The sequence below is a fragment of the Polypterus senegalus genome, chromosome 2 (genome assembly GCF_016835505.1).
Source record: "Polypterus senegalus isolate Bchr_013 chromosome 2, ASM1683550v1, whole genome shotgun sequence".
Lineage (NCBI taxonomy): Eukaryota > Metazoa > Chordata > Cladistia > Polypteriformes > Polypteridae > Polypterus > Polypterus senegalus.
In genome coordinates this window covers 86,332,563-86,346,647 of record NC_053155.1, presented here as the reverse complement: position 1 = coordinate 86,346,647, position 14,085 = coordinate 86,332,563, and the positions used below count along the sequence as shown (strand labels likewise).

The 14,085-nt window shown below is 37.4% G+C and overlaps 1 protein-coding gene across 2 annotated transcripts in view; it reads left to right on the top strand.

Annotated features, from left to right (window-relative positions):
- The first annotated feature begins 2,252 nt into the window (after positions 1 to 2,252).
- The window catches only part of boc (BOC cell adhesion associated, oncogene regulated), a 73,537-nt gene continuing 61,704 nt past the window's right edge, over positions 2,253 to 14,085 (top strand). Inside the window, exon 1 of one of the 2 annotated variants that reach the window (XM_039744109.1) lies at positions 2,253 to 2,697. The gene's annotated coding sequence lies outside the window, so the exon portion shown is untranslated. The remainder of the gene's footprint in view (positions 2,698 to 14,085) is intronic. The other variant, XM_039744108.1, reaches the window with a different exon arrangement.

Here is a 14,085-nt window from a genome sequence, read left to right as displayed (position 1 = left end):
GGAACAAACCTAATTTGCCTATTTCAAAATCAAGTAAAAAACTTGAAATCTGTGTTAGAAACTCAAGAGGAAACACCGAGAATATCTTAGCTTCACAGAGACAATAATTGGCCATTACTGGAGCTAAAAGATAACTTTTTACTGTCACACCATGTTAGCTCTCTTCATTATAGACACAAGCCTTCAGTTCTCATCTTCTCTCTTACATTATACTGTACTAATTAACTGATTGCAATATAAAGTGCTTTATGAATGTACAACTACATGCTGATGATTGCTATATTTAAGATAAGGTTTAACTGAATTATTGATGGCGGATCTTAATGGTCGTTTCTCTCTGAGATACTTATGTAATCACTGAAACAAAACAGAACCTGTTACTCTCAGGGGCTTTTCCTCATGTGGCATAAACAATACACATTAGAAGGGAGTGTATAGGTACATAGGAAAATATTTGCATTTAACATGGAAAAACAATTAACCTCAACCTTCAAAGTACAGTATTATTTTATGTTACTTTTGAAAAAATATCTTTTGGGAAAGGAACACAACACTACTTCATATTTTTAGCAACCCACATGCATATATGGGTTTCTCTTCAGAATCCACACTTAATGTTTCCATTGAGCAAATGTAACGTATCTCCAAAAAAATATGGTCATACCTAGTTTGTAGTGGTACATTTTAATTCTCTGGATCATAGCCAACATGATCTATCTATATGTGTTCTGCCTCCAAAGTCAAAAGGTGCATAAGAAAGAAAAATAATAAAAGCTGAAGTAATTCTTAAAACTTGGTGCTCACATGACTGATAACTAAATGATCAATTAATGTTTGGCTCCATTATTCTGCTTCTTAGAAGGCTGTGTTTTACACCTATTCTATTCTTCCACACTTGTTTATTTTCTTGCTCCATTTCCTCTCTTATCTACACCTTTCTTACCTCTACATTTCTCACTGCAAGTCACATTTGAAAGCAGTGCATCAGATGGACTGTTTTTCAACTATGCTTCTGTCCTTTCAGTAAAAAAAAAATAATTTTCATATATTTTCTTTTTTGGAAGATGAACACACACAGTATATTTTTAACTTCTTTTATGCGGCCATGGAAATAAACCGTGTTTTGACCAAGTTGTTTAGGTAGTATAGTGTGTCTGCAAGGGGTGGTGCAGTGGTAGTACTGCTGCCTCGCAATTAGGAGACCCGGGTCCTCCCTGCGTGGAGTTTGCATGTTCTCCCCGTGTCTGCGTGGGTTTCCTCCCACATTCCAAGGACATGCAAGGTAGGTGGATTGGTGATTCTAAATTGGCCTGTTTTTGTGTGTCCTGCAGTGGGTTGGCACCCTGCCCAGGATTGGTTCCTGCCCTGTGTTGGCTGGGATTGGCTCCAGCAGACCCCTGTGACCCTGTGTTTGGATTCAGCAGGGGATGTGTCTGCAAGCTGTTGGCTGGGTTAAGCATTGGAGGGTCTTCTGAATATCTCTGTCTAACATTACTAGATTCCATCTGAGGTTAAGAGGAGTCATACATATAAGAAGGGGGATGCTGCTTCTGGCCACAAAGTTTATTATATACATACTTCTTAGTCTGCTAAAGTATAAATTTACAGGAACGCAGTTCTTATCAACTGTATATAGAAAAAAATATTATACCTAATGATGTTATTAATTTCATATTAGAACCGGCAGGTGTCTTAGTGTGAGTATTAAAATGGTTATACGTATTGGTAGGGCGGTGTGATATTTAAAAACATTTGTTTACTTCATTTTATGAATGATGCTCAGAGATACTGAAATAAATTTCATGGTGTTAAAGGAGTAATAACTAAAGATATCACAATTAGACGGTCCCTGGGTGAAAAAAAGGCACGACGTATAGTTTCTCCTTGTGAAATCTTCGTAAGAAGCTGATATAATCTTAGAAGGCGGCCGCAGATTAACTCTTGAAATATTCTTTAGTAGAAGATGCATGAACCACAGAGATTCTCATGGAAAACGGCACATTTATTCTGACCATATTTTATTGGGATTGGAGTTTTAAGACAAAATGGATCGTGAGTGTAAGGAAGTGATCTTATTGGGTACTTAGTTGGGATGGAGTAGTCCGCTCTGATTTCAATGGGGCGCGAACGGCGGGTCAGATTTCACTAAATGGGGAAGGAGGGAGGAGAAGAGTGGAAAGAAGCACATCTCACGAGGAGAAAGGATAGCCTCTAACACTGCAGCTGCAGACGGGACTTTGCGATGAATAGAAGAGGGTCTGGAAAGAGTCGTACCAAATAAGGAAATAGGTGGAAGCTAGACTCGTGTACTTGAAAAACATAGTTGCTTCGATTGATTTCAGAGGTCGTTCTACCCTGAAACTCTTGTCATTCTATTGTAATTCGCAAAGAGTCCACACTTTTAAAATGCCATATATATGTGAACTTTTTATCTGTTAAGTGCTTTCCCAGTTTGGCGACCTCCCCCTGTCTCTGAAGTGGGAGGGTCCAGCAAAACACCAAAAGAAGGAATTGTTTTAGAGTTCAGTCATCCAAAAAAGCCCATTCGGCGTGGAGAGGAGAACTCGGGGCTTTTAGCTTTCAAATTGTTTTTAACGACGATTTCCAACACTGGACAAAAAAAGAAAAAATACACATACTTTTTGGGATTTACCAGTATAATCGGAACACTAGAACGGACTGGAGATACAAGTTTTGGTAAGTCGTCTTTACAATCCATTTTTGTTGACTAAAAGCGAGACAGCAAACCCCCCGCTGCCCCCAGTGCGGTCTGTTTTATTTGCTGCTTGATGGTGGGAAAGATTCCCCCATATTGTGATGCGCTTTGGCCTGAGTTTATGCACAAATCGGCGCCTTTAACTGCGATTAAGAAAGGTGTCCAAAACATATTGCGGTTCCGGTATGACCAGGTCACGTTATCTAATAAGCGAGCCGTGTGGAGCTGATTCGGTTTTAGATCTACTACATTTAAGATCTAAGAGCCAAGTAAGCTAAAACAACTTTTTTTTTAAAATCTTACTTAACCTAGGCATCTTAGCAAAAATACTGCATCCACGTTATATGTCTTAAGTTTCAGATATTTAATAGAATTTTTTCTACCAGTTTAAGGAAATGCATTCTAGAGATTGAACAAAACGTCCTTACATCATTCCAAAACACAGTTCGAGACCCGTTTTTGTACTTCACAGTGAAGACGGTGGGATTTAGCTGATCTGATATGGGTCATTTACTCTACTATGACCATTAATGTAGCAGTCGTGTACTTCTTCTGAAGGTTTTGTTAATATATTGTAGTTGCGTATTCAGCTGCAAAAAAAAAAACAGATGTGGACTAGGTTTGCCATGAAGTTACAGTTATGACCCTGCTTTGGAGAGTCTAGAATTTTAATAGTGTGGTAGCATATGTGTGCATCTTCTGTACTGATTTTTGCCACTGGGCAACAAAACAGTGGATTTTTTCCACGCCTGACAACTTTAGTAAGCTTTCAATCAACGAGTATGCATTGAGTCTCATACATACATTTTTTTTCAGTGTCTAGATCACTAGAAATCATCCCCCTCCCCCATGTAAGATATTAAAAAAATATATCTCTATTTTGGATGGACGGGTGGATAAATAATCAAGCAATGTATTTAAATTAATGCTGGTAACATTGAGAATGAATTAATGGCCCAATATATATCATTTATAAAAACTGAAAAGTGCCATGGCACAAACACTAAGGGTGTTATGGTCACCTCAGATATCTAGGTTCTTGGGTTCTGATCCAACCCTCAGCTCTAACTATATGAGGTATGCATAATCTACTGTATGTATGTGTGTGTGTGTATGTGTATATATATATATATATATATATATATATATATATATATATATATATATATATATATATATCTTTATGTACACCCCTTTGGAGGCGCTTCTTCCCAAGTATTCAGTGTTGTAGGGATAGGTTTGGGGCCGTATTGGAATTCAGAAAATGGAATGAAAAAAACAGGAAATTATGAAATCTCTTTTTTATTAAGTACACTACTGACCTTAATAATGGTGATAGTGTATTTTAAAGAGATTTACTGTGATCTTTAAGATTTTATGAACCAGTGATGAAAATATTTGAATTAATCTGTTATGCTCTCTAATACTTCATTCACTATGGCATGATTTTATACTACGGATGGGGGTGGAGACGGAGTGTAATGCTATGCAGTGAAAGTTTCCTGTCGATCCCATCTGTGGAGATCTGCACTATAATTTTAGTTTCTCCCACTGCACCAAATTCTATTTGTGTCAGGAAACATAAATATTATTCTAAGCAAATAAGAGACATACATGAAGAATAGACTGGTGTGAAGTTCAGCACCGGTAAGCTATCCACTTAATGTATTCAGTTTTTTCTGATTGTGTGTGTGTGTGTGATTTTTTTTTTTTTTAAACACACTTGTATGATAAGAGCAATAGTCCTCTGTGTGTGCATACATTATATATATATATATATATATATATATATATATATATATATATATATATATATATATATATATATATATGTGTGGTGGACAGAAAACTGCATTTTTATGGTGGGATACTGATTAGTGGTGCTTCTTATTAGCTTTAGGGTGCCAAGTTCAATTTCAGGCATAATCATTGTTTGCATGGAGTATATGCTTTCTTTACTTGTCATTGTGGTTTTTCTTCCACATTACAAAGATGTGAATTTTAGGTTTTTGGCATCTTTGCCTGACTTAGCCCAGTGTGGGTGTGTGTCAGTATTAATTCTGTGAATTACTAGTGCTCCTTTCAGAAAAGGTTTCTACTATACACTTGATACTACCAGAATAGACTGTACTGACTCCCTTTTAATTTAAAAAAAAAACAGATTAAAATGGATAGCTGGGGTAAAGACATATGTTTAGAGATTTAGTAGGTTAATATATTGTATAAAGATATTACTAGAACAAGTATCATATTGTCATAAAACAGTCAAAATGGATTTTTTTTTCTAAAGTTGGTTTTAATCTCCGAGTGTCTGACATTTCATACTGAAACAATCTGCTGAATTTTAGTTTGTGTTTCTGATTTTAGGTGATGCCATTTGAGGTAAAATGAACAAAGCAGAATCGTTCAAAAACGCTGTGACTAATTGTTAAAAAGCCAGATCAAGTAAATTCATGTGCTGTAGGTGAGATTCTGGGGTGAAATATTTGCACCCTAATTCAACCACAAGACTTTAATGTCATGTAAGCATTAGAAAAGTAACAATTCGATTGTTTGCAGCCGGCCATGTTTTGAGTATATCATTTTTTTTTTTATAAATATTTTCTAAAAACTATCATTACTTGTAGTGAGTTACCAATAATAATTTAGTGTATTGTTGATATACTTGTGGTACAAACTTCCCTGTGTATCCTAGGTCCACAAACTACCCATTTGACCAGTCTTCATTTTTCCCCATTGTGATTTAACAACTTTTCTCAAAAGGCCAGGCAAAGTAGAAGCACTGTGTAAAGGCTCAACATTAACCGTTTTTTAACATTTTCTGTAATTTATTGCAATGATTTTTCAGAGCAGTTGAACCTTGCTAGTGTTAGAGATTTAAATTCTAGATTCTGAAGTCCTACTAAGTTTAAGCTAAATTTAAATGCCCTTTGGGGATACTCCAAAGGAGAGGGTTATTTTTGTCCATCTGCCCTAGATGGTTTTGTTTTCCTTTAAACCAATTTTTAATTAAAGAGTATTTCAGTTGCTTGGCCCAATACACACTTCATAAATGCACATCTGACCCATGAGTTTTTCTGTGAGGTGGGGAGAAGAATTAGTCTCTTATCCATTTACTTCCAACCTCCTATCAAAAGGTTTTCATTACAACAGAAAGACCTGCTCTCATGCAAAGTCCAATACAGCTCTTACTTTAATGTTAATTAAAATCATGATTTTCATGATATAGCGCACTGAACATAAAATATAGTATATTTTATTGTTTTAAAATTTACATCATTATTGAATTGATTTACAATGAAGGTTTTAATTATAGCAAAGCATTTACTGCTGACTTCATGGCATGTTGTCTCATTCAGCAATAAAGACATTTTTATAATGGTACCCTAGCCGAAGTTGTTGCTAGTATTTTCAAACTAATGCCTAAAAGATTGTTTTTTTAAACTACATTTTGTGAAAATGGTTTCAGTAGATGTGCTAAGGATATATGCACAGGCTCTAAAAAGACTGTACTGCTTGGATGTAAGGTAATGTGAGGATGAGAATTGTTCATGCCTGGGTTGTTTTACAGGTTTAATTTCACCAGTATTTGGTATATACTATACTTTTTACAATTGATGGTCAGATGCGTCCTACAACCTACATGGGCCTTTTGTCCTTCTGATTATGACACTATACAGCCCAATCATTGGCTCCAGTCAGGAAACTTATAATGATGCATTAATTAAAGTATTTTGAGATTTTTTAGTAGGAAAAGTGGCCATGTCATTTGGATTTAAGTGACAGTGAAATCTGAAACTGCTTCAGCAGATATTCCAAGCTGTTACAGATGAATTTTGTATATTTTTTTCCTTTCATTATAAATTGTGATCCATAATACCCACTAAATACATTGATTTTCCACAAATAGTTAAATAAAACTCCAAAACCAATCATTATGAATATACTGGCAGTAGATATTTGAATAATTATGTTTGTAAAGTGCATTTTTCCTTTTAATAATAGAACAGATTTTTGATCTATAAGAAGAAAGTAATGTTAAAGGTTTCTTCTTTTGGCCTCAGTATTTTGAGATGTATATTATTAGTTATGTGTGCAACCCAGCCACAGGGGATGCACAAACCAGTGTGTTCCTTCGTGCCAGTCCCAAGCCCGGATAAATGGGGAGGGTTATGTCAGGAAGGACATCCAGTGTAAAATTTAGCCAAATCAATATGCAGAGATGATCTGCTGTGGCAACCCCTAATGTGAGCAGCCAGAAGAAGAAGACTTGTTAGTTGTGTGTGCCATGCCTAGTAAAAAAGCTTAAGTTTCATAAATTGTAAATCTTTCTATTATAAAAAAAATCTTGGACGCACACTAGAGAGACGAGACCTGATCTTCTCAGAAGACAATTTTGAAGTCCCGTAAGAGACACTTTAACTTGCTCCCAGCTCTTAAAACAATGACAAGCATAACACGCAGCTCGCAGCAGATGATCCGACCACTTCTCCTTGCGTGCATTCAGCAACCCTTAACCCCCCCTCCTCAAAACACGAGCAGCAGAGACATGAAGTGGCAAAAAGGACACTCCTTTACAACGCGAGCAGCGTTATACGTTCTGCAAGAAAGAGATTTAACCATGCCCGGGGCCGAAAGTAAAGGACAAGTATTGTTTTTTTTATATATATATATATATATATATATATATATATATATATATATATATATATATATATATATATATATATATATATATAAACACACAACGTCGCGCGAGACAAGTCAGTGAGCCAATATTTAAAACAAGTTCAAGGACATCTAACCCAGCAGTTGTTGGATTGCTTTTGGCAGACACACATCATGTGCTCCCAGCTCTTAAAACAACGATGTGCGACAAGCAGGACAGGCAGCTCGCCAGCAGCAGAAAGAAAGCAGATGATCCAAGCGCATCTCCTTAGCGTGCATTCAGCTGCCCCCCCGCTTCACAATGCGAGCAGAGTTATAGGTCCTGTGAGGAAAAAAATGTAATCACACCTGGGGCCGGAAATAAAGGACAAATATTGTTTTTGCAAAAGTTTTTAAAGTAAAAGTGAAAATAATGCATATGTAACAATTCCCATGAAAATAACAATCTCTTTAAATTGTATATCCGGTAAACCAAACACGGGGGTGGGTGAGCGAAGCAAGCAGGGGGCAGAGCCCCCAGTAAAAAAAAAAAAAAAAACTTGTCAATTGACAATGCAATGAAAAAACACCAATAGTCAATCACACTTTTAGATTGGTATAGAAGCTAAATGCATTGTGGGCTACCCAGCGTCTAGACCAGTTAAATGTCATAGCTTGAGATGTACTGGTTGTAACTAGTTGTCTTACTTTATTTAATGGTTTCATTTGTTTTCCAAGTCATCCTGTCATTGTTTTCAAAAACAGTGTTGCTTATTATTATTATTTTTGTTATTAATATTTCGCTCCGTACTGTTTGGGGCAGTTAGGCAGAGTGGTTGGCTATGAGGCTAGGGAACTGCACTGGCAATTGGAAGGTTGCCAGTTCGAATCCCGTAAATGCCAAAAGGGACTCTGCTCTGTTTGGCCATTGAGCAAGGCCCTTAACCTTCAATTGCTGAGCGCTTTGAGTAGTGAGAAAAGCACTATATAAATGCAAAGAATTATTAATTATTATTTATTATTATTAGAAGTAATATTAGCAAAGTGTGAAAAACATGTGAGTGGCAACATGTTGCATGATGGTTGAACAAGCAAGTAAGAATCTAATACACTGTACATGTGACAGAACCACTAATAAAATGTTTTGCAAATATCTGGCCAGATTGCTATCCATTTTTTAAGCAGATGTGCAACTAGACATAAACTTCATAATATTACACCTAGGAAGATTGGTTCCATTTCGGTAAGCAGGGCTCCTGCAATAGTGGTTAACATTTTACATGAGTGACTGTCACTAGTTTGTTTTCTTTAATGGATAATGGTTACATTTACTTCCAAAATGCTGTATGGTGCATTTGTCACAATGCACACATTACAGTACATCGCAGCTGTTGCTAAACCACCCTAAAAAGGTAATAATATACAAATGTAGTCCCAGCATTATGAGTTGAATTTGGAAGCTTTAAACCAATCAGTGCTGTCTACCACATCTACTTCTGTAAAAGCACTATTATGTTGCAGAATACCCTTGTTTTTCTACTGGTAAATTCTGATGCCAGTCACTGTCATGGAAGTCTTAAAAAAACTGTGACGTTGCCATTAGCTGTGCCCCTCATGTGAAATTGTGTACTGAATGAATGCTTAAAGTAGTGGTTAGGCACATAAAATTCATAGTCATTTGGTGTGTCTCTGTTTGCTTGTCTTGTTCTCTGGATACTCCGGTTTTCCTCCCACATCCCAGAGACTTGTGTTTTAGGTAGCTAATTCTAAACTGAACCGAGAGATTAAGGATGGATGCATGTGAATGTGCACTGCATTGGACTAGCGACACATCCAAAAAGTTAGGCTCTAGCCCTCATGGTCCTGAACTGGATGAAGCAAGTACAGTTGATGGATGTATGAATTCTGAAAGTTTACAAAAAGTATTTAACATAGACATTTTGACTCTTCTCAACTGCCTATTCCTTTTTTTGGAATCTGAATAAGCCTATGTGAAACTTCCCCAGTTCCAATGGCAATGCAAATACCTACAAGTATAAAACCTTCTTATTTTGTCGTTCTTGAATATGTTTAGGTACTGTGTTTCTTCTCACAGTTTCATAAAAAACAATTAGGAAAAATTACTGAGAACATTCTTTTTTACAAGATGGCAGCTGAAATGCACATACACCCAAGGTTGTACTATAAGACTGATAGATTATTTTTATGTATTTTAGACCCAACCCGCAATAATTAATTTTACCTTCTTGTGCCCCAAACTCATTTTAGAGGATGTGAAGAAAATGTAATTTACTTCGGGATAATTGTCTTCTTAATTTACTTCAGCAAAACAACTTTTTTTTCCATCAATCCATTTTATGAACCCATTTTTTAGTGTTTGACGGAGGACATCTGGAGTTTATTAAGGGAACTTTGGGAGCAAGCCAGGCACCAACCTAGGAAGAAATGTGGGACACATGAAGAATCTATACATAAGGCTTCCCACCTAGGAGTTGAATCCTAGTTCCAAACACAGTGACATGAATTTCAAAGTGATTATTTATTTTATATATAACTGCAAATCTAACTTTGCTATTGAAATTTCAATTTGTATGTGGAATGAGGGTATGTATGTCACATTTGCTATCATGGTACAGTAAAATCAATACGACTTTTGTTTTGCTTAAGTGACTTATCACACTTTTGACTGTGATACTTTCACTTGGCAGCAGGCTTATGCAAAATGTATATCCACCCTTAGCCACCAAAATCTAAAAATGCAACTAACTTAACACATCTGCATTCATCCCAAATAATGCCCCAGCATTCCTTTATTCATTTTAAGACTCTCTGCAATATCTAGCTCAATGAAAAAAACCACCTTCCACATGGCATCTCTCTCAAGGCATGTTACTCATACCAGGTCTATTTACATATTTTCCAGTCAACCAAATTTGTGCACCTTAGGAGGAAAACCATAGTTAATAGAGAAAAGAATGAACATGCATTCTCCACATAGACAGTAACAGAATGAGGACTGACACCCACACTCTTAGTTCTTTGAAATTCCTGTATAGAAAGTGTATACTGTATAGTAAAAAAGAGGGAAAAAATGTGGCATTATTACCAAAGTGTACTTGAATAAGAATTTTGCAATTTGAAGATTGCTTTTATATTGCTGAACTTATAAAAATAAATAAATAAATGAACTCTGAGGTTAACAAGCTACTGTTTGTTTAAATGCTGGACAGTTCGCTTTGTATAAATGGGGAAAAAACATGGCTTTCATTGCAGCTATTTTCTTTCCTTGTAAAACTAGCAAATTATTGTGTACTTTGGCAAAAGATAAACCTTTGTGAGCGGAATGGCTTTTTCAATAAACGTGTAGTTTACTGGCAGAAACGGGCATCTGCTTTAGTTGTTCTTGACATGGTCTGAACAGTGCCATGCAGTGCTCTCAAACTTGCAGAATTAAAAAAAAATAATAATCAATCCCGTCATTATTAAATTTTTGACACACAATTTCCTTTGTACTTATTTATTGTATGCTGAGAGACCGCCTTGTCGTATTAATGCTAAGTGGTAGCATTATTTTATTGTGTTATTTATGTCGGCTCTGTTATCTACCACTACACACCATATCTTCAACAAAATATAAACTTTATTGTGTGAGGTGAACAAAAGCTTTCCAAATTAATCGCAACTGTGATGTTTTACATGTTAAACATGTTCACTCCTGAAGACGTGTTGGAATTGTTACATTTAACAATTTGCTCCAAGCATGCGTGCATTATAAAAAGTCCAGATCACATTTATGTTTCTACTCGGAATTTCTGTTTTACCTTTTACCTTACCAAGCTCCGGAGTAATAGCGTCTCCATCCTAACGTGCCAGTATTGCCTGCACTGCACTATACGTAATCGCCCATCTGAAGTGATGCGCCTCGAAGCACGTTCCGGACGCCGCCTCCGCTACACCGGCATGCACGCAGTCCAGAGTTCCCGCCCACAGCACGAACGCGCGCTCTTGCACACATGCACGCGCGATTATATGCGTGTTTAGTTGAGCGAGCTCTGCGTGGCCGGTGAGCGAATTACTGATAATGAGGTCTCGGTCCAGGTAAACATAATTTGACTCGAAAGAATTATTTGTGCAAAGCTTAAGGCTCGTTGAGAGTGGCCAAAAAAAACTGCGCCGCCGGCTCGTTCTCAATGAGCCCTTTGTGAATGCGCTCCGCAGCTGCTTGGCTTTGTGCAGAGATGTGCTGTCTGAAGGCTTGGAGCTGCAGCCAAGTCGTCTCGGGAGCCTGCCGCGGTGTTTAGTACCGTGAAGGATTGGAAAAGCAGAACGCTCGCGTGCCCACTTTGCAGACATCACCAGGAAAGCGCGGGCTCTTTTTTCCTCAACATATTCTGAATGAAAAACTGCTTTGTAATTAACTTGGGTAGTTAAATAGTTTTACCAACATTTATTTAAATGTATTGGTCAGTCACAAAATTACTGTGGGTCAAGTGCTGGGCGCAAGGCAAGAATTGACTTTGGATTGAACGTTAGTTAATCTTTGGCATGCTAATACAGATGCATCCATTTCGCCTGTTTTCCTTACCCAATTTAGTGTTGTCATCTAGTGATAATGCGGTGACTGTAATGAAGTAAAGTAATATGCAGATTTTTAGATTCTGTCTCTCTCTCTGTAATGTATAAAATAGTGATAGACGTAACGGAATGACTAGACCCACCGGGAGGCCGTTTTGGAATGATGGTGCAGATGGATGTGCAGTCTGGCTGCAATGTTTCCTATTTTCTTCCCCAGTTAGAATGATAATATAATGGGTAGAGATGGCCAGCAAGGAGCAGTTGTTCCCAGAGTATGGTAGGTGACTTTGCTCCTGTGGCATACCGCCTGTTGTGTTTCTTTTTTTTTTTTTCTTTTAAACACCAGTCCCGCTACCTGGAAAATGCAGTACAGAAGGGCAGCCCTGTAGCTTGGGGGTCGCTCCCGGGAGAGGACTCCCTTGCTTTATGGTGGTTCCACCTGACCAGAAAATGCTTCCTTTTGATGTGTTCAGCCTGCAGGAGTACAGTACTCCCATGTGTAGAAGTATTCCCAGTCTAGCATAAAAAAGAGCCAACTCACCTTAGTCTTGCCTGGAATTGTGTTTTTGAAGAAAGTCTGTAAATGTATAGTTTTGAATAATAGGCCTTTTGAACTAAGTGTTCATGTGGTTGTGTCTGAGATTTATTTATATACTAGCAAAATACCCGCACTTCGCAGCGGAGAAGTAGTGTGTTAAAGAAGTTATGAAAGAGAAAAGGAAATATTTTAAAAATAACGTAACATGATTGTCAATGTAATTGTTTTGTGACTGTTATGAGTGTTGCTGTCATCAAGGATTTGATTATCATTATTTGTTTCAATCAGGTTCTTATTTGGAGGATGTGTTGTGTTCAAGTTACATTCCATGATTGTCTAGTCTATCCCTGACCATCTCATCTTCGTTGTCAACAGTTGTAAAGATAACAGGTTTCATTTATCGAAGTGATCACTACCCAAATCGGTACTCGTGAATCTAAGATGTTCAACAAGCATTCCCGGTATTAAGTTGTGGATTTGCCTGCGAATATTTAGCGACAGCGTGTCTATGAATGTAAAAAAATTTCTCTCGCACTTTCGCCGAGTTTGTGCCAAACACTAGTCTATCCCTGACCATCTCATCTTCGTTTGCATAAGCACAGTCCTTCACCCACGAATATTTAGCGGCAGTGTGTCTATTGGATTGCTGCTGACGGACGGCCTTATATGGGCAGGCACTCAATTACGTGGGAGGCGTGACGATGAAGGACGCAACTCTGCCTCACACGGCGACCGAGCTGCAGGCTATGGCCGTATATATGTACATAAGTAGGTTCCAGTTATGACCGTTATGCGTAGAACTTCGAAATGAAACCTGCCTAACTTTTGTAAGTAAGCTGTAAGGAATGAGCCTGCCAAATTTCAGCCTTCTACCTACACGGGAAGTTGGAGAATTAGTAGTCAGTCAGTCAGTCAGTGCTTTGCCTTTTATTAGTGTGTATATATATATATATATATATATATATATATATATATATATATATATATATATATATATATACATATACACACACACACACACTAGGGGGCTCTGCTTGCCAACCTTCCTGGCCTGTTTTACGCGCCAGCCACTTCACATCTCAGCTGCTCTCGTAAGTGGATGTCACTTTCACCAAACAACAAATCTACTAATTCTCGCAGATACGCCTCTTAATTGGAAAGAAACACTACTTTTCCCTGATGGCAGCACGAATTAGACAATGTACAAGTCTCCAAGATCTCTTTTCGCTGTTCAGTTATTTCACCAAGTAATAATTTCCGTTTGTTTGTACTAATGAGATCTTTACTATTATTTTTTTGAGACTTTTGAATTGTCATACTTTCATTATCTCTAATTTGCTCTGCATGTGTATCAGGCCAATGTTTTTGAATTCTTTACGACGTTCTACTTTGTTATCTACTCTTTGTCTTTTATTTCTGGATCCAAGCGTGGTTAAATCTCTTGGCAGAAAGTCTCGTCTTGCGGGACGAGAAAGTATCTACAGTAATGTCTCAATCTGTTCGCCATCATGTGCAACACGCAAAAAACCATGAGCAACAGTACCATTTAAAGCCCGGACACACACTTTGTGGGTAATAGATGATACCATAGTCCGTATTCTGTCCCTCA